General features: G+C 38.2%; 1 protein-coding gene across 1 annotated transcript in view; it reads left to right on the top strand.

The window, feature by feature from the left end:
- LOC145992190 (acid sphingomyelinase-like phosphodiesterase 3b) overlaps nt 1-26,785 on the top strand; it is a 563,426-nt gene that overhangs the window by 421,100 nt on the left and 115,541 nt on the right. The gene's annotated exons all lie outside the window — the stretch shown is intronic.

The raw sequence follows: 26,785 nt of genomic DNA, 5'->3' as shown, positions 1-26,785 counted from the left end.
TTCACCTTTCTTCTCTATTTCCTTGGCTTCCTTCCATTTTCTCACTAGCATTCTCATGGCTATGAGAAGCAGGATAGACTGGACATAAACAGAAGAAGGAAGAAAAGAGGAAGGGGAGAATTGGAAGAGAAAGGGAAAGAGGAAGAGAAAGAAAAAGACAAAAGGTTTGGAATAAGGAGTATGGGGAAGACCACAGAAAAGATATGCAAAGTGCTTAGAAAAGCGGGAATTAAAACTTACTGGAAGGGAGGGAGAAGTATCTTAAGAATAGCGAAGAATGCAAGCAAGAAAGAGGAGAACAGAGAAGAGGAAGAGGAAGGGATTATCTACGAAGTGAAATGTAAAGAATGTCAGAGTGTGTACATAGGAGAAACGAAAAAAAGGCTGAAAGACAGGTTGAAACAACATAGGATGATGTACGACTTAAAAGAGAGAGAAATGCAATATTTAAACACACGAGAGAAACAGGACATGACATAGAGTGGGATGAGGCTAAGCAGATAGAAAGGGAGAAGATAATGCTAGTGAGAAAATGGAAGGAAGCCAAGGAAAGAGAAGAAAGGTGAAGAAGACATAATGAACTGGAATGGGGGACTGAAGTTAAACAAAGAATGGAAGAAGGTGTTAGAAAGAGTGGAAAGGACAAGAGAGAAAGAGGAGAGGAGAAGGTAGAAAAATGAAGGAAAAAGAGCGTGAGATATTATATATGAATATCTCTTCACATTCTATATGAAAGTAATTATGTTTAGCCTTTTAGGTGAAAGTGCAGTTGGAAAGTGAAAGCCACCTGCTAGAAAGTTCCTAACAACTTTCTAATAGTCTGGAGGGAGTAATGTTTGTGTATATATATAATGCCTTTTTGTGTATCTTGTTACTTTTGTACTTGATACAGAGTCTGAAGAAGACCTTGCTAGAAGGTTGAAACGTTACGTTTAGTTTATGTTTTTAATAAAATAAATTACTGCCTTGGTCAGCATATTTAGTTTTTCATAATCATGGAAACAAGGCTTAATGGTGTTATAATTACTACATTTTAGCATGGCGATGATGACTTTGTTCACTTAAGTTTCAATTTCACTGACAAGGGAGGTTATCTAAGTGTCCCCCTCCGATTTCCATGAAACTTGGCAGGTGTATACAGGGGTCCAAAGGAAGAAATACCTGTTTTTTGTTTCGGCGAAAAAAAAAACAGTTTTAGGGGGCAAAACCCGCCTCAAATGTCAAGATGAGGACAAATTGACGTGGGGATCTGACCCCTGTGTCCCCTTCCGATTTCCATGAAATTTGGCAAGTGTATAGAGGAGCCCTATGCCCCCTGTTTCTTCCTATGCCATATTTACGTGGTTTCGGTGTCAGTTCCCCACTTCAATTTCTCCTCATCTTGACATTTGAGGGGGAGTTTGCCCCCTAAAACAGTTTTTTTAGCTGAAACACAAAAACACATATTTCTTCCTTTGGGGCCCCTCTATACACCTGCCAAGTGTCATGGAAATCGGAGGGGGACACAGGTGTCCGATACCCACTTAAATTTGTCTTCATCTTCACATTTGAGGGGGGATTTGCCCCCTAAAACAGTTTTTTAGACGAAACAGAGGGGACACTTAGATAACCTCCCTTGTGAGTCTTTCATCTCACGATTCATATTTGAGGTCCCATTACCACAGACAAATTACGGTTATACGTGCACTGTTGGGTTTCGAGCGTATATTTCTCTTTTCCACTGTTCATCACATCAGCCCTACCACACTATATGCTAATACAATGCAACACCAATTGTTGCAGAATATCGCTTTGATGTGTTCTTGCAGTACAATCTAATCATCACCTCTATCAAAATAACAAGCAAAAACCATTTACCATTTGCAATATCAGTTTGGGTACATATTCAATGATTAAAATCATTGAACGCATGGCTTATAACATATTCCCACATATACTCATACATATATATGATCGCACACGGTAGGAAAGGGGATTTCACATGTTTTTCCTGTTTTTGGGTCCCGGAGGTTATTCCTGGTGGGAAGCGTGACGTAGAGGAAGCTATTTCCCGAGGGACCTATGATAATGAATTCTTCTAAGTGAATTTACCGCAGCCAACACCTCGTAATTTAATTCGCTTCGCTGAGAGACTGGAATGAGCGTCGCCTGCGCAACGTGCCTGGAAGATGTAACTAGACAACCCCATTATAGAACGTTCCAAGAGAACGTAGTCCTTTGGCCTCTCGCTTTTCTGTCTAAACGGCATTTGTTTGTCAAACGTTCACTAAAAGTTTTTTTTACGGTTTGGATGCAGATGCGTATGAAAAAAGGTTCTTTCTACGTCTCATGTTGAAATACTTGTTAAATCGGGAAGTGGCCAACACCACATTACACTCGGTCTGTAGAATTTATGGATCAGGGCCGCGCATGACGGTGCAGAAGGGGAGAACGCGGGTGTGCGAGGAAAAGCAGCGTGCTGCTGCAAACGGCTGGTACGCACTGTTTCTGTAATCTGTGGAGCAATGCGGTAGACATGGTGATAAAATCCAGTGGGCCGGCATATGTGGCGGAGTGCATAGTACATTCGCTACAACGTCAAGATCTCCCGGGTTCGATTCCCGACCTGGGCATTTGTGAATGTCCTTTCCCAAATTTTATCGTATTTAATTATCCTCGTAGTCGCGATTAGCCAAACGTGGTAGAGATGCGACGCTAATAACAAAAATCATATGTAACCCTTGATAACAAGGCGACGACGGTATCACTACGCCATAAGGCATGCTCGTTGTATGATTGAAACAACAATTACGATTTTTCCTCAGACAACTGTATCATTTCATTGACGATGTGTAACTATGTCTAAGAGATTTACAGTTGATTGATTGTTTTTCTGCCACTTTTCACTAATCGCGAAGAGGAAGATGAGTGATGATGTGATAAAATTGATGAAAAGACTCAAAAATAATACATATGCCTAGTCCGGGATTCGAACCCTGGACCCCTTGCATCGTAGCGCGCTGTAGTAACAACTTCGCGGAGATTTGTAGTTTCTTCTATCCTCTCTGTTAGGACCAAGTCTGCCAAGATAATTCCCTCGTCGCATTATGTTTGCTATTATCATTATTGTTTCAGTAATACTTTTAATCTTTTCAACCACATAAACCCTTTTTTATAATACCCCAACCACATTGTTCAGATTTCTCTGTAGATGCAGCTACTCTTTTGAACCGCGTACATCGTATGCAAATTAGGTTTTCCAAAAAGAAGAGTAGAGTCTCGGCTCTCTTCCAACAGGATCTACATTTGATCTTACCTTACTAGGCGGGGGGAGGGGGTTGATGAAATGAGTCGGTAAGTTGCTTTCGGGGAGAGGAATGATGAAGTGACTGCTGAACTTGGATGCTCTTTCCATTTTTCGCCTTCCTTCCATATCGTTGGTTCAGGAAAGGAGAGGGAGGGTTCCCATCTGCAGCGGGAGATGACGATGTGTTATCTAACAGGAAGACAGGAGGGCGAAAAAGTTATCACGGGGCGAAGAGAAAAAGCACAAGTCCCAACTCCTCTCCGTGATGAATTCTAACAAGGGCAGTCTAAACTTATGTAAGAGCGGATGAGACATAATGAGGCGAAACTCCTTCCATACCTTTATCCTGACTGGAAAGAGCCGCTGAGAGCACCGTGGTGCATAATGGTTCTTAGAAGGGCCATTACCTGCAAATCTCTGGGACGGTACATCATCCGGTTTTAAGATTTTGCCAAGATCTTTAGCGAGTCATGCTCTCGGTTCAGCTAGCACCATCTCTCGTCGAGGGAGGGAAATGCTTAAAGCATTTGCTTTGCTTATTATAATGTAATTCTTTCCATATTGTGTTCAGTTGTTGTACGAGATGAACTTGTGACTATAATTGTAGTTGGTTAGTTCGCCGCAAGAGGCGCTGAAACATGATGGTCCTGAGAAGATGCGTCTACCGTTGTAGTAACAGTTTTCCTTAATGATAGTAAGAGCAAGTATCCCAAATCTTTACACATAAAGATACCTCAAGTAATTTATGAATTTATTGAATTCGTAAATGTTGAGGCTTTCAGGTGACAAGCTCCAAAATTTATAGCCAAGTTACTACAGTAAAACCTCGTTAATCCGGACTAATGGGGGGAATAAGTTGAATGGTTTAACAAAATTCCGGATTAACTGAAATATCCTAAAAGAACAGTAGAAAGTGCATTAAAACTCCGTTTATAGCAACAAAACACGTTTATTATGGTGTATTTAAAGGGCATGGGTCTAAATACACTGTACAGTACAAAGTCTGCGGGAAACAGAATTTCATCAGTGGCTGACTGCCTTTTCTTTGGGAAGTTCTGTTGTTGACTTCTAGCCACATTTAAAACCTTGCATTCTGCTTTCTTTTTTTAGATTTCTGCCTTTTGCCTGTCCGGATTAAGCGAAGTCCGGCTATTTATTTCTAGGACGGTTTTGTAACCTATTTATTTCTAGCAGGCTTTTGCCCCCACATGTCCTCCTTTACATCCAGGTATCCATTTATTTAAGGCTGCATGAACCACAAAGATTATTATACAACTAAACCTTCAAAACATAAAACGCAATATAATATTTCAGCAAACTGCAATCATAAGCATCTTCTTCCTTGTGACGTATTACTGCCAATGGTTTCTGCAGGATGTGGTTATCGAAAATCAGTAAATAGCTTCCTGCACATGTTTCGCCTTGTTTCCACAGCTGTTGAGTGCGAAGGGCCTTGTCGAAAGTTGCTTTGAATAAGCATTTTAACACCGGCAACATCTGCGCTGTGGTGCAGGAACACAGAAAAATGCACGACACGTTGTCGAAGCATGTCCAATCGGTAACAGAACACAGTTGTAGCACCTTTCCAAATTGAAAGTTTCGCTTTCTTTGCCTCTCTTAAGAATGACAAAATAAGGTGAATAATAAAGACTAGTTTAGACAATAGGGTCAGTTTGGCATAGCGTTAGGTTCAACATTCCAAGATTTTTGTATTCTCATCGATTTCTTCAGGAAAGTGTTAATGGTGAATCTGAACACGAGGCATAATATTTTGCGTTAAACAAAACTATCTTTGTCTTTGCTTGCTCAATCTTATTATCTTCTTTATGTTTTTTCTGCTTTTCATAATATGTTGCCATGGTTGTTACCAGCTCGCCTAAATATTAAAGGGTACGTTAGAGTAGAGATTTATTGGTTTGTGTCCAATGCTAATTCGTAAATAACGACCATGAAGATGCTGCATTGACGAGGATTATTGGAAATAAATAGTTGGCTTAATTCAGGGAATGCATGTTACTTCTCTCTTCATAAACTTTTGTCTTCTCGTTTAATATCTAAGAAGCTGAAAGTTACAATATACAAAACAGTAATTTTGCCTGTAGTATTATATGGGTGTGAAACGTTGTCCCTTACATTGAAAGAGGAACATACATTGAGAGTATTTGAAAATAAGATCCTTAGGAAAATATTTAGACCTAAAAGGGATGAGGAGACAGGTGAGTGGAGAAGGTTACATAATTTAGAACTACATAATTTGTATTCACGTCCAGATATTATTAGAATAATTAAATCAAGAAGACTTAGGTGGGCAGGCCACGTGTCACGAATGGGAGAGGAAAGAGGAGTTTACAGGATTCTTGTTTGGAAACCTGATGGTAAGAGACCTGTAGGAAGGCCAAGACGAAGATGGAGGGACAACGCTGAGATGGACCTAAAGGAAATTGGTAGGGATGGAAAAGAGTATATAGATCTTGCTCAAGATAGGGACAGATGGAGGCCTGTGTTGCTGCATCCATGAACCTTCGGGTTTAAGAAGGCTAGAGAGAGAGAAATTGGAGTTACTTTTTCTGCTATTTCGATTACCAGGTTCATTACAAACATTACAACATGCAAGCAATGAAGGTATTGAAACATATAGTGGTCGAATCTGGGTCCTGTGGTTTCATAGCGCGTTACGGTGACCAATACATCATGAAGGCCGGAAGATTGAACCATGCCATGAATTGGAAAGGGTTTGGAGGTAGAGCTCCACACATTCTAGACCTCGATTTTAGAAATTTGCATTTGCCTATCTAATTATGCATGTTCATATTTGTAACATGAAAGCGCGTGGAGAGTCTCTCCGTTGGAGAAGTGGTAAGTAACGTTGTCGCCTTGTAATCAAGGAGTCACGTATCGATACCCGGTGGAGGCACAGTGTCCCATTTTAAACTGTAGATCCAGTTCCGATTAGGCTATCTGTGCATAACTTAAAAAGCAACTCGACATCAATATTTTGTTCCGTAACTGCTGCCCCAGGTTTAAACATGACCCATTGCGATGAAAAAAACAATGCTATGGAATAGGAAAATACCACGTGGCGAGTTTGCTTGGTCTCAATCTTGCTCAATGACGTCACACCAATATGGTCCATTCGCGACAACAGGGCCAACGCATGTACAAGTTACCAGCTCGTTTAGAAAACCTGCACGTGCAAAAAAATGCCTCGTTCGCACCCTGCTTCTTTCCCCTTGCATATATTTCCAGGAGACAGGTTCAAACTTTTATATCACGGTTCGGGAGCGGCACGTTCACCTCACAAGCTGATCGTTATCCCATCAGTTGTCCCCAAGGACGCGTACCTCACCAACACCACTCTTCCCCTGGGAGTAGCCGTGGAGCGCTGGGAACAATTCCAGATAACAAACATAAATTAATGAAATTTACAATGCTGCTGGTTTACGCACGATCGCACAGCACCAAAGGCCAGTTTCCAGCATCTGACATTTTCGCCTCCGCAGTTTCAATGTATGGATTCGACAATGCGAGATTAATTTCTCTTCCCGCGAAAAAAGCCAAAATTATGGATCACTTTGCAACGTGATCGTTTGTATGATAACTGTACGGTGTTAGAGAGGAATATTTGTAAGTGTGAGCTGTCAAGGGGTGCAATTTACGGCTATATAACTGTACGTGCTCTGTCTGTATCGTATAACGTAAAATATTTGTTGTTTCTCCAGGGTTAGATTCACTGTGATCAGCCGACCGACGCACAGTGTGGTATTTTCGTAATCTAGCTGGACAAAAGTCAATTTTCGCATTTGGCTACATGGGTTAAATACTTGTTAATTTACAAAGGAGTTGAACCATATTACATGAAACTAGGCTTTGTATTCCAAGAAATCACACTGAACAATAGAAAAAAGGGTCTCACTAGCCGACTACCTGAGTTCCGCCTGCGAAGTGCTGCAAGCGATCGCGTCATTCATCTGAGTTTGCTCGATGAATACTTTCTGTTTCTGTGTGCTAGTGGTGATTGTGTGGTGTTTTTATTTTCTTTCGTGTTTCAACGTAAGGTTACATTTGTTGGTGCATTATTATATGTTTTAGTTTAAGCATGAGCACCATCAGAAAAAGTCACGTTGATTTCTGTATGAGAAAACGTCTAAGTCAGTTTGGACTAGAGTTTTAGCACAGTATATCGCATTATACAGATCTGTTATTCTAGTTTTCTGAAAGAGTTACTTGTTACCTACACAAATGATGTTAATTTGTTTGCGAATGTTTGCGACACTCATACACTTTTTAAAAAATTACAGAATGACTACGCAAATTTCACGGCGAAATTTTTTCAACGTGTGGTATACCATTGGTGTGTGTGGTATATATTTGTTATACCTCTATATATTTGTACGACTATGTAGGTTCTTATTTTTATATATTCTCTTTAATACTTTTAGTTTCTTCTGTGCTTTGGATTCATAGATATTCTTAACCGATTTAACGCCAATCATTGTCATATATGTTATTATTAGTGCGAGATATTTTCTTGAAATATATGTCTCAACCCTTGGCAGTGCTTTTGAATTTCATCTACAACACTTTACAGCATATACAACTTACATATTCATGGCTAAATAATTTTGTCCAGCTAGATTACGAAAATACCACACTGTGCGACGGCGGAGTTGTTTGCACAGCGTGCCTTGACGCTGAATGTCCCGGGTTCGAAGCTCGGCAAGTGTCCTTTCATCAATTTCATCGTAACAGCACTTATCAGAGCCTCCCCGATGGCGTAGGGGTCTCGGGTTCGATACACGACGGAGGTACATTGCACAGTGGTTTGGATCCAACTTTAAACTGTAGGTCCAGTACCGATTATCCTATATGCATAATGTGGATTTAAAGTAGCAATTCAATTAAATTCATAACTTATTCTCATCTTCGCGATTAGCCAAATGTGGCAGAAAAGCGAAGTAAAATGAACGAAATCAAATGAAACCAAAGTCTGTGGTGCAACAGCTCTTTTCAGAGCCAGGACCTGCCTCGCTTCTTTCCTTTGGGTGACGGGTGGTAAAATCGTCGATTCACATCGCCGCTGTTTTCAGGCACTTAGGTCCGCTGCTATCCCTTTCACGTAGCTCGCCCGGGAATCGAACCCGGAACCGCTTGCACCAAAGCAGAGTTCGTATCCATTTGGTTGTACGCGAGCTATAATATTGTAGAATACGAGGTATGTTATTCTTGTAGAGGTCATTTTCTGTAGAGGAATTATATAGTAGAAGAAGGACATTTTCTATTAGATCAAGATGATATTCGGGTAGATTGGTGTAATGTTGAAATAGACGAGAGTTTTTTTTCCAGCAGACGAGATAAGTTCTTGTTAAATTCTGAGATGGACACTTATGGCAAATGTATGTGTCTGTCTTATTCGACATTACTTCCTTCTATAATTATTGCATGTAGTATACACGTAATACATGAAAGAGATCGTAAACATGTATTTTGCAACTTCATTTAACGTAAATCCTTGCATATTATGCAGTGTATGGGTCTGTTATCCAAGTTGGCTTAATGCTTTCACCTCAACTCTCACCACACCACAACTGGACAAGTAAACAGCAACGTTTGCAGTTACTGCTTAACCAATTTGAAAATGGGTCAAAAAGTAGAGAAACACCCTGTATTGAAAAAGCCGAACGAAACTTGTCGGGATGAGAAGACCAATAGTGGATTTCACGGGAACTTGGATGAATTTTGATCTCGTGAGAAGAAGGCGCATAAAGGATTTATCTTTTTCTCGGAGGTTAGATGATAATCTCCCCGCCCCCAAGTATCTTCCTCCGGCATCCATTGGAATGGAAATATACTCCCCGGGTTAACAGAGGAAACGGGTTTTATCTTGCTTTGCTGGTTCTTGTGTTCCTCCCGCGTGACTCCAAAGGGGATCGCCCGCTCGTAAGCTTGTTAGGGAAGGGTTGCTATGGAGCCTTCAATTCCCTTCTCTACATCTCAGCTCGCTGTTGTTTCGCAGCAGAAGGTTTTTGGTTTTAAAACATTGTCTGCTGGGTAATCCGGGAAAATCTCCCCTTTCGAGAAAAAGGAGGGAAATAGAGGGGGAGAGGAAGATTCAGGGAGAGACAGACTCAGAGAGAGAGAGAGAGAGAGAGAAATATGTTTGAGAGAGGAGAAAACAAGGATACGGAGGCATGGAGAAAGAAGGGGAAAAGACGAAAAGCACACACATACACAGAGTGAGGAGAAGCGAGGTTAAAAGGCAATGAAATGAGTAGCATATGAAAGAAAGATAAAAGGTGAAGAGTAACAGGGAAGGGAAGGGTTATAGGATGAGCAGGAGATAAGAGGATGGGTTAGGAAGATCAGGAGGAACCATGGAAGGAGAAAAGTCGGGAAGAGCATGGAGAAAGAAGGGAAGGCATTAAGACGAGCAGGGGAGCTGAGAACGGACGAAGAGGAATAGGGAGGGAGTGAAGACACGAAGAGAAGGAGGGAAGGCAGCGAGAAAGGCAAGAAAAGAGACGTCAGGAAGAGGAGAATGAAAGGACATAAGGCAGGAAAACGAGAAGGGAGGGCACGAAGGGGCAAAGAAATAAGGGAAGCAGAGAAGGCACAAAGAAAAGGATAAGGAGAGAAGGTATGAAAATGACGAGGAAAAGAGAGAAGGTAGGAAGAGAGGAAATAAGTCAGGAAGAACAGGAGAGAAATATGGAAGAGTAAGAGGAAAAACAGAAGTAGAGAGGGAGATGAAGAAAAGGTGAGTATAAGACGAGAGAAACTTCAGAGTAAGAGAGGGAGTCTATGTGTTCCTACTTGGCCAATATTAAAGTCGGCCAAGAGATGGAAAAAATCTCTCTCTCTTTTTTTTTTTCTCTTTCTATACACGCGACTACTTTCTTTGTTTCGCCTAGTCATTCCTGCTGTTCGTAAGAGCAAAAGCCTCGACCATTGTGAGGAGGGGAGAAGAAACTTTCTCATTCTTTCGCCGACGAAGAACATATGTCCTCATTTCGTTGACGTCCGCTAGCTACCGAAGCCCCTTTTACTGTTCTTTGCAAGCGTGAAGATTGCGCTCTGTTCCCCACTCACTGACAATCTTATTTTCGCCTTTTTTCCTCTTAAATATTGTGGAGAATAAAACTGTCGTTGTTTGTCCTGATCAGGAACTCTTTCAGTGAGATACCATTGGTTGTTGCAAGCCCCAATCTTGATTGATTGAGTTGGTGTTTTAAGTCCACTTTGTGCACAGTATGGCTAATCGGAACTGGACCTACAGTTTAAGTGGGAATCGAACCCGGGACCCTTTGATTACAAGGCGACGACCCTATCACTGCGCCATCGGGGAGGCGCACGAGCCTTGATCTATGTTGAGATAAACTCTTTGCGCACTTTTATAAGTAATGAAATGATCAACGTATCAAAATTAATCAAATCAATCAATAAGTACCCTGCACCGACGTACATGGCGGATTGTAAAGCACCCTGTACACGGGTCTTCCCTTCAATATCACCACATCATTACTCTTCATGGTCGCAATTAGCCAAAAGTGGCAGAAAAGCAAGGTATAATAAACGAAATCAAACAATAAGTACCTTGCAACATATAGCATGTATTCTTGGGCCTTTGCTCTACTGTAGTATGATGATAAAAAAATAATAGCCTATTGGTCAACTCTGGTAAAAGGTAAGGTAAGTTTCCCGCTCATATAGCACCGTGCCATGAAGGCACATGTAGGGGATGTGGGGGTAAGGCCCCACACATTCTCGATCTCGGCCTTTTTGGAGGTGATGTGATCAGCGCCACGCTTCGGTCGCCTTTACCACCCAGGTACCCATTGATTTGAGCCTGGATGAGCACCGAGAGCCGCTTTCTGAGAGGACGAGGCCGGAAAAAGTCCGACCTTAGATAACACACCCAGAGAATCTCACCTGGACCTCCCGCGTAGCAGTCAGGCGCCATACCGACAAGACCACAGCTGCCCTTAAATCACTTTTTCCATGTCTTCCTGGTCGCGTAAATTTATTTATTTATTTATTTATTTCCCTTCAACAGAGACAAGTCTCCAATTACAGAAAGGTAATATCAAAATATTACATTTTCATTTATAACTTGTATGTACGCACGTACACATTCACCCTCCTTCCTCCTTTACACACACACATATTCACAAACATAGACAGTTAATACATAATATATATATATATATATATATATATATATATACACAGACATCTTGGTGACGGAACAGGTTTACTGCTTAACTGTGACAACAAATGTTCAGATATTTACACATTTCATCTGAATTACACAAAACAAGTATCACAAACACTGGTACAATATATCATTACAACAAACTTCAATATGACAAATCCAATTATCATAATAAATACATATTAAGAGAGATAACCCTTTAACATATTCATAAATTTGGTTCGTGTCATGCCGAAATCCAAGTCCACCAAATGATTTGAGATCTTGTTATATTGAAGTGTCATTTTTTGTAGTGGGGAACCTTTATACATTTCTGTTCTTGGGATTTTGTATGAGAGTAAACGTCTATTACGTAAATGACCCTGTCTCACATTAAACCAGATTCTCTCTAGTATAGAACTACTATCAATATATCCATTTATTATTCTATACAGAAACATTTGTTGAGAAATTTCACGTCTATTTGACAGGCTTACAAAATCAAATTCATTTAATAAATCATTGTATGATATTTTAAGAATTATTGGCGATATTCGATACTTCTTATAATATAAAAATCTGAGAAATTTCTTCTGTATACGTTCAATCATATTTTTCTGGGACTCACAGTTTGGCGCCCATACGGAACAAGCATATTCTAATTTGCTTCTAACTAAACATTTGTAGAGCATATATCATTTAAACTTTTAGCATTTCTTATTAGAAATCCAAGATTCCTGTAGGCATTCTGGGTAATGCAAGAAATATGCTCAGTAAAAGTCATATTATGGGTAATAATTACTCCTAGGTCTTTGATTGAATACACTCTTTTTACAAATTCGCCGTTAATAACATACTTATCATTTCGCGCATTATTTCGTGCGTAAATATCATGTATGAACATTTCTTAATATTAAACTTGATATCATTCTCTACACTCCACCTATGAACCATGTTTATATCAATCTGTAATTTCCTAGTATCCGTAATATCCCTAATTTCTCTATATATTTTAACATCATCTGCGTACACTAAACACTTTGAAAATTTGATTGTACCTGCTAAATCATTAATATATATTGCAAAGAATAGAGGATCCAGATTTGAACCTTGTGGAACCCCAGATTTAACATCATAAACAAAAGACTTTGCTTGTTTATAAGTTACATATTGTTTTCGATTAATAATGTAAGATTTGAAAAGATTTACATATTGTGTTGATAACCCAAAACTTGCAAGTTTTCTTAGAAGAATATTATGATTAATTCTGTCAAAAGCTTTTGCGAAATCTATATATATTGCATGTACACTAAGTCTCTCATGGAACGCATCATGTATATCTTGGACAAAATTTATCAGATTTGTTTGTGTTGATCTACTTGGCAAGAAACCATGTTGATTGTCACTTAAGAAACATTTTACATGATTAAATATGCGATTGTATAGGATGGACTCGAATACTTTCGCCGGTGCACAGAGAATCGATATGGGCCTGTAATTTTCTATTTTTGAACTTTCACCAGATTTTAAGATGGAGCATACACGCGTTTCCTTCCAGATATCAGGGAACATTTGTGTTTTCATTATTAAGTTATAAATTCTAAGGAGAGGATACATCAATACCTCAGAGCATCCTTTCAAAATGTAAGGTGGTATTTCATCTGGGCCGCTAGATCGTTTGCCTTTTAACTGTTTTGTAGCACTTTCATATTCTTTCTGACTAACTGGCGAAATCGCTAATGTGTATGATATAATGGACTCAGTGCGTTCGTCTATTATACATGGTTCAGATGTTTCAGCATATACGGACCTAAAATATTTAGCAAAACCATCAGAAATATCTTTTGCAGATTTGAGAGAATTTTCTTCAAAATTCATTGTGCTGTTACAAGCACCATTATTACTTTTCTTATTTCTAATAAAACTCCAAAACTCTTTAGTAATTGATTTCAAATTGCTTTCCAATTCCTTTATGTAGTTGTAATGGGCACTACTTATCATTGTTTTACCTGCTTTCTAGTTTGCCGAAACAATGACTTATATTCTATTCTAAATTTCATATTTTTTTCTGTAATACTCTTTTAACTTTATCAATTTAATGATATCATTATTAAACCAACATGGGTATTTATTTGTTGTCATTCGTCTTCTTTTTGGGACTGTGGCAAGAAATACTTCATCAAGTCTATTACAAAAAAAGTTAACCGCCTGATTTACATCAGTCATATTATCTAATACAGACCATTCTACCACTCCAAGCAAATGATACATCTGCATGAAATTGGCTTTTTTAAAATTGTAAGAATAATAAGCTTCATTTGTTATTACATCAGTAGATTCTCTTATAGTTAGGTGTACAGTCAATGCAGGATGATGGTTATCTTCTTTTACAAGTGGCATTTCCTCCCTACATATATTCACATTCTTTGGAATGTTAGTAAGAATAAGATCCAAAGTTCTATCGAGGCTATTTTTAATATTGTTTACAGAATGAAGGTTATACAAATTCAAAAAATTTAACAAAGCTCTACAAGAGGGTCCACCATTCTGTAACTCATAACCTGAACTGGTAATCGTGGGTAAATTGAAATCTCCAATTATAAGTATATTCGAGCCATGAAATTCCACAAAAGAATCAAACATATTATAAAATGACAAATATTTTTCTATACCGCATGCAGGCGTAAAATACACTGTAGTAATGTAATAAATCTTATTACGTGTACTTATTTTAACAACCAATGTATCTACCTCACAATTCAAATTTATTACTTCCGATTTCAGTGATTCCTTTATTGCTATCATAACTCCCCCTCCCCTCTTATTTCCAGGTCTATCGCGACGGTACACTTTGTAATTGCCATTAAATAATTCATTACTATTTACACTCTCATGCAGCCAGGTTTCAGTAACAATTATAATATCAAAATTATTACTCAAAACATTAATATAAAATTCCATAATCTTAGTATTTAGACCACGGGCATTTTGATAATAAATACTTATTTCATTTATACGACCCTCGAAAGTTACATTAATTGGGTGACGTCTTCAAGTGATTTTAATAATATGATGTTGGTATCATCCCTTTTTTTCCTTAACTTAATTAATCCCGCATGGTCTACCCATAAATAAGCATAGTTTTTCTCATATTTTATCTTCCTAGCCTGACTAAGAATGCCCATGTGAGAATAGCAACCCTGGGTGGGGTTAATGACAACAGCCAATAGAAGTGCTATCTTTACAAGACGCAACTGCCAATCCGTTGACTTCCTAATACATGTAACATGCGAGAGCGTAGGGACAAAGTATTTGATAGTGTTCTGGGTTAAGCACCCTCATGATTGTTCTCCCCCCCCCCCCCTTCATTGTACCTTCTTTATGATATTTCTAAAATAATTAATCCGTTATTGTAATTTTCCCCATACCATATAGGAATAATAGTTCAGACGTAAAGCCCCGACAGAGGTCCCGGGTTCGAAACCCGGAATGGACATGGGTGTTGCTTGTGAGTGTCGCTTCATCAATTCCATCCTCGTCGTTGCTGTTAGCAAAAAGTGGCAGAAAAGTGACGCCAAATGACAAAAATACAAATTCACGGTTTAACGTCCTTCTTTGTGCATGTACTAACTTGTGTGACTGATTGACTATTGGTTCATGTAAGCAATGCACTGTTATTGGCTGTTATAATCCCGTCCAGATTGGCTATTTCCACATGGACTTTAAGTTACGCGACCAGGAACACATGAAGAAAGTGATTTAGGTGTGGATATGGTTAAGGATGAAACACCCAGTTTCTGTTTTCTTTTCAAATGCGAGAGATGGCGCAGTGAGAACTGATAGAAATCTTAACCACGGCAACTCATCTGAATATTTGCTAGAAATTTGTTCATTGCCACAATTTTCTCATATCTTTGGATTTTCTCCAACTTGTTCAATTCGCTCTAAAAGCAGGTCCAGTTTTACCAGGATACAGAATCTTGTATATATATTTTTTTCTTTTCCATACACATCATCGATTATTTGATATATTTATTTGTTTGTTCGGTATCATGCGTGCCTGATTCCTTTTAATATCCCAATCAATTAAATGGGAAACTAATATCATATTTGTTCTCGAAAAAAGCTTTTCCCGGAGGGGAAAACAATTACGATATTCCATGAGCGTCAATCCTGAGATTATCCATTGCATGTGTGATTGGCTGGTCATGAAAATAACGCTACCAATTTTTTCGATTCGTTGTGATCCCCGGGATCGGAGTTAATAAATTTATTATCTTTTCCTTTTAATTTACAGTGAAAGTTTTAAAGAAGAAAGACATCCTGGAAGTTATGCAACCAAAGAAACACAAGTGATATTTGGGTTGCATAAGATAAAGGCGTTCTCATCGCAGCTTGTAACAGGGTCAATCCATATGAAGTCATACAACATGGTTGCTTGACCATTTTTAAAAAAGTTTATTTTTTGTGTGGTGTGAGCCTCATATGTTGATAGTTCAGAACCACTGTTATTTTATTTTTACTATCACACATTTGAAGATGGCGGGCATTTTTTTTATCATGTCGCGCGCCATTTTCTCCATTCGTAAGCATCAGCGGCAACTTTTTTATCTCAGCTCTGGTAAGTCCTACGACAATGAGACAAAATCTGTGATGTTAAGCACATTATAGGCTACAATTATATTTCTGTGTAATTTTCTAAATATTTTTCCTTCATAACAAATTTTAAGGTCAAAATTGTGTATTTTAATCGCTCAAAATGACATTTTCGAACATTTTTTGGGGGGGGGGAAGCAGATTGTTTGACACTGGAATTTTTTTGTGCAAATACCTGTGTACAAATAGAGTATGTCAAAATTATTTGAAGCTTGAGACTTTAATATTTGTTTTTCTACAGGGTCATAAACATGTACTTTTTGTTAAAAAATTCCAAGTTTAGGGTTAAATATCTCTGGTGGGCAGTTGTTTAAAAATCTGAAAGCTGCAGAAATCTCAACTATGTGAGAGAATGGAATGAAAGGCCGCGAACTGCAACTGGTGGAGGTCATCGGAATCGTGTTCAGCTTGGGTTTTCTTTAAGCATGAACAGCCCAAGATCGCACAGTACTGATGTCTACGCATTCATCCCCATAAAGTGCCCTCAGTCTCAGATGAATGTCAATTTGTAGCACATTTTCGGCGTTTAGAAACTCGATCACGGCACGCTACTTCCGGCGCTCCACCGACATTGCATGGTTACATGCTGCCATTTTCCTCGCTATAGTTCAGCACCCCCTGGCGATAGAAGTTTGAAACCTTCAATGGAGAAGCTGGAAAGTCTTATAAGTGCAATGTATGGTTGCTTAAAATCCAAAATGCGTTTACAAGGTAACAAAGAAAATAAAAACATAGGAAGCTTTACTTTTCAGCACGCCCTCGTATATATACTTTATTGCAGATCCATTTGAGGATTTTAATGTTGTTCATTGACATTCCAAATTACAGTTTGCAGAATTTTAACACAAATTGTTAATAAGAAATGAAATTAGGCATACCATATTTAATGCAAAATATTGAATTTTTCACGAGTTTTGTATCTCTTAAACCAATTGAATCTCAAACTCAAAATTTGTACTGAAGTTACTTATCATGGAGTACTGTATTGTGTACAAATTTTTAAACAACTGCTCACCAGAGATATTTAACCCTGAACTTGGAATTTTTTAACAAAAAGTACATATTTATGACCCTGTAGAAAAACAAATATTAAAGTCTCAAGCTTCAAATAATTTTGACGTACTCTATTTGTACACAGGTACTTGCACAAAAAATTCAAATGTCCAACAAACTGCCTCCCCCCCCCAAAAAAAAATGTTCGAAAATGTCATTTTGAGCGATTAAAATACACAATTTTGACCTTAAAATTTATTATGAAGGAATAATATTTAGAAAATTACACAGAAATATAATTGTAGCCTATAATGTGCTTAACATCACAGATTTTGTCTCATTGTCGTAGGACGTACCAGAGCTGAGATAAAAAAGTTGGCGCGCGCCATGATAAAAAAATGCCCGCCATCTTCAAATGTTGATAGTAGAAATAAAATAACAGTGGTTCTGAACTATCAACATATGAGGCTCACACCACACAAAAAATAAACTTTTTTAAAAATGGTCAAGCAACCATGTTGTGTGACTTCATATGGATTGACCCAACACAGAAAGCTGAGTGAGAATCGTATCGTTTCTTTCCACAAGTTTTCAATTGACTGGATTGGCATACAATTTTGGTATTAATTCTGGTTTATATTAAAATTCTTTAGATTGTTTTTCAGTCAGTTCTTAAATATCGTCCTAAAGTCAAACCTGATAGAGGAGTTTAATGGAAACCTTACGTCCTTCTAGGCAATTTCTTTTTATACTTTTTGTTATATTACGTTCATTTGTAGCTCTTTATCTTAATTGCGGTGATGATAATAAATGGATAAAATAGATGATATAATGTACACCATCGCCACAACCTGTCAAGCTGTAGTCATTAGTGTACAGAAAATGGCAGAGGCGAGAAATGTTTCTTTCTAGAAACGTAAGAAGAGTCTAATATCCATCCAGATCTCCTGATTTAACACAGTTAAATTACTACCTGTGGGGAACTGTGATTAAAACTGTGTACGACACAAAGCCTGACAGACGTGGGACATGTCTTCTGTTTATTGATCTATTTAGATTGCACATAATGTATTACTACCAGTGGTGGTCATTTTGAACATATACAACTTTTATCGTAGGTGGCAACATCCGTGCTTGCTGTTATTAGTGTTCCTGATATTGCCGTTCAAAGAGTGTAAACACTACTTTGGTATATTTTGTATATACATGGTTGTATTTGTAAGAGGAGTTTGTGATTCCTTCCTCTAGTTAATTGCATCTATTTTTCTGCGGACATTTTGTTAATCCTTACTAAGATGGGCTGACGGGGTGATTTGTTAGAGTCATAGCATCACTGAGAGCACCCTGAGTTCGAATATTGGATCTCTGAATTCCTAGCGCATTATCCTGACAAATTCGCTACGGAATATGGCGTGGGGCGTTTCAAATTCTTACCAACGGAATAAGTTTGAATTTGAATTTCTCTATCTGATTTGGTTAATCGCTACCATAATGTTACACAGAAAAAGGAAAGTTTGTTGAGAAAACCAGCGAACAAATAGTTTTGGCAACCAAACTTTCGCTTAAACAGGCGTCAAACAAACGATTGCTCACCGGAACACAATTATTTTAGAAATCTTGCACACACATGATTTTTTACACCCGAACAAACTTCTTTCGGTGAACTGGCTTATTTGTGTTATGGTTCCACAAGAATTTGGCCAAATTTTTCAAATGCAGCAAGTGCTATCAAATTTACGTTTCCAGTTACGAAGAGTGTTTCGTTGATTCAGACAAATGAGTTTTTTTCTGTGTAAATCGTGAAACTGAGGAGGAGGTACATGTACAAAGAAAGATGCAGCCTCTGTGTTTGAATTCTGGATCACATCATCAATTGATGTAATCTCATCTCATCATCAGGGCCATTCCGAAGTTGCAGAAAAGCCGATACAAATTAAAATAATATACAAATAAAGAGAAATTCAGCGTCTCGCTGAAAATTCACTTTTCCAAGAATTTCGCATCAAAATTTGTAATTTTGCATGCGAAATAAATAAACATGATATATATATATAGTCTCTGTGTGTGTAACATGAGGTACAGTTAACAGAGATTGAAAATCAGGCTAGCGTGAATATTCACAGATTATTTTCAAACACTTTTTTTAGCAGGGCCGGGGTGAAGGGAGGGGGCTATGAAACATTACAACATGCAGATCGCTGGATACATGTTCGGGAGGAATATTCATCGCCCAGTTGAAGTTAATTGAATCAATGCGATGAATAATTCATCTTGCAGGGATCGTAAAACTTCATAATTTAGAATCTCCTAAGTGTGGGAAGAAACTAATTTTGAACCCCCCGCACACTCTCTCTCTCTCTCTCGTCCTCTCGTGAATTAATTAACACAAACACCACCAGGATTGCTGTTGCAAGCGCTGCGATACATTCACTAACCGTCAAGGGCGTTTAATTGTTGAGCACTGATGAGCCCACCACTTTAATTGCATTTAATATGAAACTGGCCGCTGACAGCATGAACGTAGTCCGCTGTGCGTCTGTTTATATACATTCTCCTGCAGTGATTGGCATCAATATCACTGCTAAACGCGTGTGTCTGTTGTGGGGTTCCAGTTCTGAATGGTCCGTATTTATTAGCGGTATAATTAACTAGTTAATTAGTGTCCGTCTGTCCGGCCACATCCACGTATATCAGATCATTTGTAAAGTTCACCTTGCACTATGCCATGAGGCACACATATAAAATTCACTCACGTAGCCCTTTTATAAGGATAAAAACTTCCGTTTCAAGGTGCAAAAAATCCTTCATTGTTTCTCACAGATCAACAACACACAGATGAATCAATTGCTAGTTAGAAAACGGACTTGACACAAGTGACATCTGCATAGCAAAATTCAGTCAAGATATAGATAAGTTATAACAGTGGTTTATACAAAATTGTTTATGTTTTTATTACTGTGTTTAATGAGTAGCCATAAATTTTTATGCTTGTTATCCCATTATATTTAAGTATTGTGGCAGTTATTTGTATTTTATTAAGGTTATGAATTCATATTAATAGCACAGTAATATATAAAACAACAGAAACCAAGTCCTGAAAATGATAACACGCTTAGTTTGGTACTCAATACGAAAATATCTACATCATGCCTGTTTTAATAGAATGTTTAGAGTTATGACAATTATTTCGATTTTTCCATATTTGTTGTTGACCATGGAAACGGACGTTGCTAGGGAACTTAAAGAAAGGTTATTTTCTCCCGAAAAAGTAAGGTAAGTAAGATATTGTCGTATTTAAAAATATGAGCGTCGTAATTTGTTACAGAGCCATCGTAGGAATGAAGGAGAACAATTATTTTCAATTATGTTTAAAACAGTAAAAATGCAAAACAAGTAAATGTTGCTTTTTCAATTTGGTGTCGCTATTGGATTTGTCAAGTAAAACATCGAGCTATTTTGAAACGGTTAGTATTTACACTGTTTATTATTAAGAAAATATTCAATAATATTTTAAGTATTTGTACAATATTAGAGCAGGTACACACACAAGGTTACGTTCTAAACTTTTCAAATAAGCGAACGCACTCACCGCTCACGCCAATCAAACGTATCCTCCGTGTTTTATCTAGATCATACAAAGTGCATACGCAAGTTAGAATCATACTGGCGAATTTCTGTTTTCAATCAAAGAATTCTATAATTCTTCCTTGCAATCAAAGTGAATCATAAATCAGAAGAGTCGAAGCGTTTCTAATCTTTCTCGCTTTCCCATGATTCCATACGGTCACAACAGCGAGAACATCACAAAAGCAAAAGTTGCAGTTAGGTGGGAAAGTTATTATCGGAGGAAGCGGTTCTCATTTACCTCCCCCCACCAAAAAACTTAAGTTTTCCCAATCATTATGACTTTTGAAGGCAAGGGGGATAAATTATTCCTTGCACCTTCTGAATTTAGCCTCTCTCTCTCTCTCTCTCTCCCTCCTATTCCTAGGATCTCGAAAGTAAAAGTTTAATCATATCCTGTCAACAATGAGTTTAGAAGCGCAGAGAGAGAGAGAGAGAGAGAGAGAGAGAGAGAGAGAGAGAGAGAGAGAGAGAGAGAGAGAGAGTTTGGAAAAATCGAGAGCTTGGAGAACGGCTTGGAGTAGAAAGGAGAAGAGGAAGAGAGATGCCATCATGGACAGCTGGAGCCCAAAGGGTTCTGGGATCAGATGATTGCCAAACTTGTTGGGAGAATCTACACAAAGCTTTTTCTCTCATTGACCTTAGAGTCAGGCTCTCTCTCTGTTTCGAAGATAAGAAAAAGGGAGAAATCAGGAAAATGTTGTGTTTGTCTTCAAACAATGGAAAAATTTCATTTTTTATTATTTTCCGAAGAAGGAATTGTGCATCTTTCTCCCTTTCCTTGCTAGGAAAACGATTGTATCTGTTGGGAAGAAATCTTTACATCATATCGCTAGGAAATAGGGAGCAGGGAGGAGTAAACTCTGTGCAAGATGTTCTTTTTCGACGGAAATAGATAAGATAGAAAATTACTTTCTGCTCTTTTGAGCAGAAATACTACGATATGTAGATACAGACACTGCTTCCAAAAGTCATATCCAGTTTCATGCTCGCGGCGGATTCGATCCTGATCGGTCCCGTTTAGTCTATCCAATCACAAAATTTAAGGAAAGGGTTGGCAGAGGGACAATATCCTCTTTCCTGTGCTTCATATACAATAACATTTAATTTGTGCCAAAGATGGTGCAGTCAGAAATAATTTGCCACCGCTATAGACGTATTGAAAACATGCTGAAATTCCTGCAACTTATACCCTATTCTGGAAACCAATTTTACATCGTGTATTGCCTCTTGATTATATACTATTACCTACTTGTCTGACAAGATGCAATATAAAATTTTAGGATGTCTTTTATGATGTCATGGCAACGGCATATCTGTACCATTTGTAAAAGTGACTGGTTACACAGGAACGTTAAATGCAAAACATTTTCACTACAGTTATGTAAATTAAATATATAAATGAAGTCCAAAACAGGTTTTGACCGCCCGAAATCCCACCCTACGTTGTGTACTGAAATGAGTTTAGCACAGTTCTAGAAAATTGAACGTCACGCCGTTAGAGTGCTAAGATGCCTACATAATATTGCAGATATACGTATAACCAGAAATGTGTGAACATTATTATTATACTTAAAATGCTAATTTGTCATCCCTTCTACGCACTTCTAGGTTACGCAGCAAGACTTTAATTAAACACCTCGGAGTGACATTCGTTGCCAAGTTGAAATTTAAGAAAGGTGTAGCAATCTTTACTAATGATGCGTTCAGAAACTTCGGTTTTTATAAGTTTACGAAAATAAAACAACAAAATGTCTTTACAGTCTCTACGCCTGGCCAAAACTACAATATGACTCAACGGCATTCAGAAGAAAACTTTAATTCAAAGGCTGAAATACATTCATCAAATTTCCTTAGGTATCTCAAATCTTTGGAGAATAGTCATACGTCAATCTACAGATAAGCAGTGCGCGCTGCTGTAAATAGCTTGTAGCTGCAGTCGCGTTTTCCCCTCCACGCACTCACTACCCCTCTCACACGTTTATTGGTCACTACTTGCGCAGAGACATGTTTTCAGTCGCTTGCTCCAGAGACTCCCGGCACGAAACAAAATTCACAAGCCAGACACTAGACTTGAACCTGCGATCTACCCAACGCGAACCCTTTGGAACTCATGTTAATGCACGGTGCGATTTTTTTTAAAGCGAGCGATGGCTTCGTTATGAATTTATCTCGATGCTCTCCAATCCATCATTCACCATCAAATCACGGCACTGAATATTTGTCATCAACCTTGATTACGTATGCACTGTGCAGCAGACGGAACTCTTTGTAGCAAGGGACAAGCAATACGTTTTTGCTTAAATTGCGCATGAGACGCGTGTATCTTTTATGGTCCAGTCGGATGCTGCGTCAGCGGGAGAGGACGAGGGACGGGGCGGACTGTCATCATGTGTTTATATGGGCGTGTCTGAGTGCTTTTTTGAGGATCGGGTTAACGACTAATTGTCGATACCCTTGGGGACTCAACTTGCCAATTACACCACGTTAATAGGTTTTGCCGGAACGTAGCGACAAAACTTCAAATTTGTTGTCATTATTTAGTCTCCCTGATGCTGCGTCATTATCTACCCCGTGTAGGGATTGGTTTCACGAAAAACAATGCATGGCCTCGTTTAATTTTTTTTTTCTCCGGCGAGCGTATTATTTTAAGGGTATCACGACGGAAATATCATTTTATGGAATTAAAACTGTGGATGACCACATTTTATAAATTGATTTCCAACGACTACAATTTTCTAGGATAATGGAAATTAATTTCCTAAATTTTGTTAGTCTTGGTGGTGATGACATGAAAACATACTACATCTACACAGTCCATACTTTCCGGGTCTCCACTGTGGCGTTGTAATAAAGGGGTTACGGGTTTGATACCCGATGGAGGCACATGTTTAAACTGTAGTTCCAGTTCCTATTAGCTAAAGAGGACTTCAAAACCCAAGCGATTCACAGTTTCATTTTAAGGATGATGTAGGAGTAAGGTTTCTATTAATGATAACCCGTGGCGCAACAGGTCGACGTGGGAGATCAACCAACCAGTTTCGGGGTGACGTTTGGTCAGCACGACGAACCCCCAGTTCTTGTTGTAAGTTTTAATTTTCGTCACGATCGTGGATGGTAACCCGTCCCCATATGCAAGCCGAAATCTCAGGAGGAATGTTGTTACGCTTCCCCCAGGAGACTCGGGCCTGCGCGCCTCTCGTAGCCGGAGCCCAAAGCTTGACGCCTTGGACCACACGAACACGGTCTGTATTATTTTTAAAAAATACGCTGTTACAAAAATCCCGTTAATTTACAAGCAACACACACAAAAGGAGGTTTTTCACAAATGTCAATCAGACGGTGTTGCGACGTTCCGCGAACAGCTTTACTCGGCTGAATAAAATTCTGTATAAAATCAGTTTCGGAATGTGAATTGACAATGATAATCCATTTTAAAATCAGATGCAAAGAGCTTTAAAACAAGACTAGTATTGTATTTCTAGGACGACCCAATACCAAGAAAAAGTTGTTTGGCAAAATTGAAAATGAAAAAGATGGAAAATTTCCACTTGAATGAGGAAAATACTGAAGAGGTTAAGGAGTTTACATATCTGGATAGTTTGGTGGAAAATACAGGGGGAACAGAAGATGATGTTAGATCAATAATTAGGAAAGCAAAATGTGGCATTTATTCAGCTATATAAAGTTTGGAAAGCCAGAGAAATTTCAATAAGAACTAAGCTGCGAATTTTTAGAACTAATGTGAAGTCAGTCGTCCTTTATGGATGTGAAACTTGGAAAGTAACAAAGAAAATTACTAAACACCTACAGACATTCATAAACAGATGCCTAAGGAAACTTCTGGGAATATATTGGCCAGACATTATCTCAAATGAAGATCTGTGGAAACGTACACAAGAGGAACCGGTGTCAATACAGATCAAAAGAAGAAAGTGGAAGTGGTTTGGCCACACATTGAGGAAAGATCCATCGGCAATAGAGAGACAAGCATTGAGCTGGAATCCACAAGGACAACGTAGGAGAGGAAGGCCAAGAATGAGTTGGAGAAGGACAATACATCAAGAAATATGGGAAGCAGGAAAGACCTGGAACGAGATAAGGAAGATGGCTGAAGACAGAGTCCATTGGCGATGCTTCGTTGAGGTCCTATGCTCCGTAACAGAGTAGCAGGAAATAAGTCGTCAGTCAGGACTACCCAATACCAAGTTGTTGGAAAAATTGAAAATAACATGTTTTTTAGAAATTTTTAAAACACCTGAAAATTAATAATTGTTTAAAACCTTTCTGCTTGCACCCTACTAAAATTTCATAACGATCGGACAAACCGTTTTTGATTTACAGAATTTCAAAAATAGCAATAGTTTGCAAAACTAAAAAAAAGGCCCTTTTTGTTCTCATGACGATAAAAAAATATAAGGTCTACTAGAAAAAAAATTGGCTGGAATAGATTATCTCAGACTAGAATAAGCTAACTTTTGATGTAACTCGTTTTTATATAAGTCTACTGGTTAATTTTTAATTGAAGTCGAAAGTCAAGTATCTATAATTTTTAATCCGATAACAATTGTGAAGATTAGCATGAGCAGATAAAATTAATGACACTCGCAAAGGGATACCAATATGAACATTTGGATTCAAACCCAGAACCGCTAGGGAAATCGTGAGTGAAATACTGAACGTGCTTGGGCACCGAAGTGATAATTCTATAAATGAAATCAAGACGAAATTAATTTTGGCACTCATTGGCAGCCAAATCAATGAGAGACATCTATACTTGTGTATGTCACAAGAAATTCCAGACCCATACAAAATTCACTATTGATGCAAAACCATCTTTGAGGAGGGCGTGTACTTTCTTTTGTTCGACTTTGGAAAAGCCTTTGATAAATTTTAACATACGACTTACAGACTTAGAAAGTGGTTGGGTGATTAGGGATGTGTTGCCTCATATATCATATTTAACATGCAGTGTATATTAAGAGTAGACCTCGGAGTTTTAGGGTCTAAAAATGTGCTTTTAGGTTCCTAAAATAGGCTCTAAAAATTCTAAAATAGGCTCTAAAAACCCTAAAATAGGCTCTAAAAACCCTAAAATAGGCTCTGAAAATTCTAAAATAGGCTCTAAAAATTCTAAAATAGGCTCTAAAAATTCTAAAATAGGTTCTAAAAATTCTAAAATAGGCTATAAAAATTCTAAAATAGGTTCTAAAACCATAAAATAGGTTCTAAAAATCCTAAAATAGGTTTAAAAACTTAAAATTGTTCTAAATTCCTGAAAAATACTTATTTGGTATAGTCACCGGTAATTCAAATGGGACATACATAATATACATATATATCCTGAAATACGCACTATCTTGCATAACGTTATATGTGTTGCCTAATCCTACGGCGATGGTTGAACTTGCCATTGGAAATTTGCTATTAAAATCCACTCTTCGCCGTATAGTTAGGCAACAATCTCTTTTCATGTTATCCACAGTCAAACTCCGCAATATTGTCTGCGAGGATCATCTCATGTGATGAAAGTAAGCACAGTCAGTGGTGCAAACTTTAATGCTGAAATGTTAGTTTGCAAGGCGTGAATGCCACAAAGCACCGAAGTGACGCGAAAGTGAGCAAGACCACACAGATCAGACCACTTTGGACTGTACAGGTAGCAGTGGCACCAGACAGTTTGCTTTGTTTAGAGCTTTGAAAAATCACCATGGACTTGGAGGAAGGGAAATCGACAGAGAGTACGTTCCAAACACATTCGTCATTGAATTTTTTCATGACCATAGAAACCAAATGCCTCTGTGTGACAAAACAACCCTGTAAAACCTTTAAAAATATATAAAGACCTAGAAAAGGCTTGAATTAAGCGCATAAACCTAAAATAGGCTCTAACAAGCAAAATAGGCTATTTTAGGCACTATAAAACTTCATCAGTCGTTACGTTTTTAACTAAACGCTGACATAACTTATTATTTCTTACATACCTGTAAAGGAAAAAATAGATTAAAAACCTAAAATACGACGTCTACTTATGAGTG

This window comes from Lepisma saccharinum, chromosome 9 (genome assembly GCF_977018435.1).
Source record: "Lepisma saccharinum chromosome 9, izLepSacc3.1, whole genome shotgun sequence".
NCBI lineage: Eukaryota > Metazoa > Arthropoda > Insecta > Zygentoma > Lepismatidae > Lepisma > Lepisma saccharinum.
The sequence above is the reverse complement of the archived record's forward strand: the minus strand, read 5'-3'. Positions and strand labels throughout refer to the sequence as shown.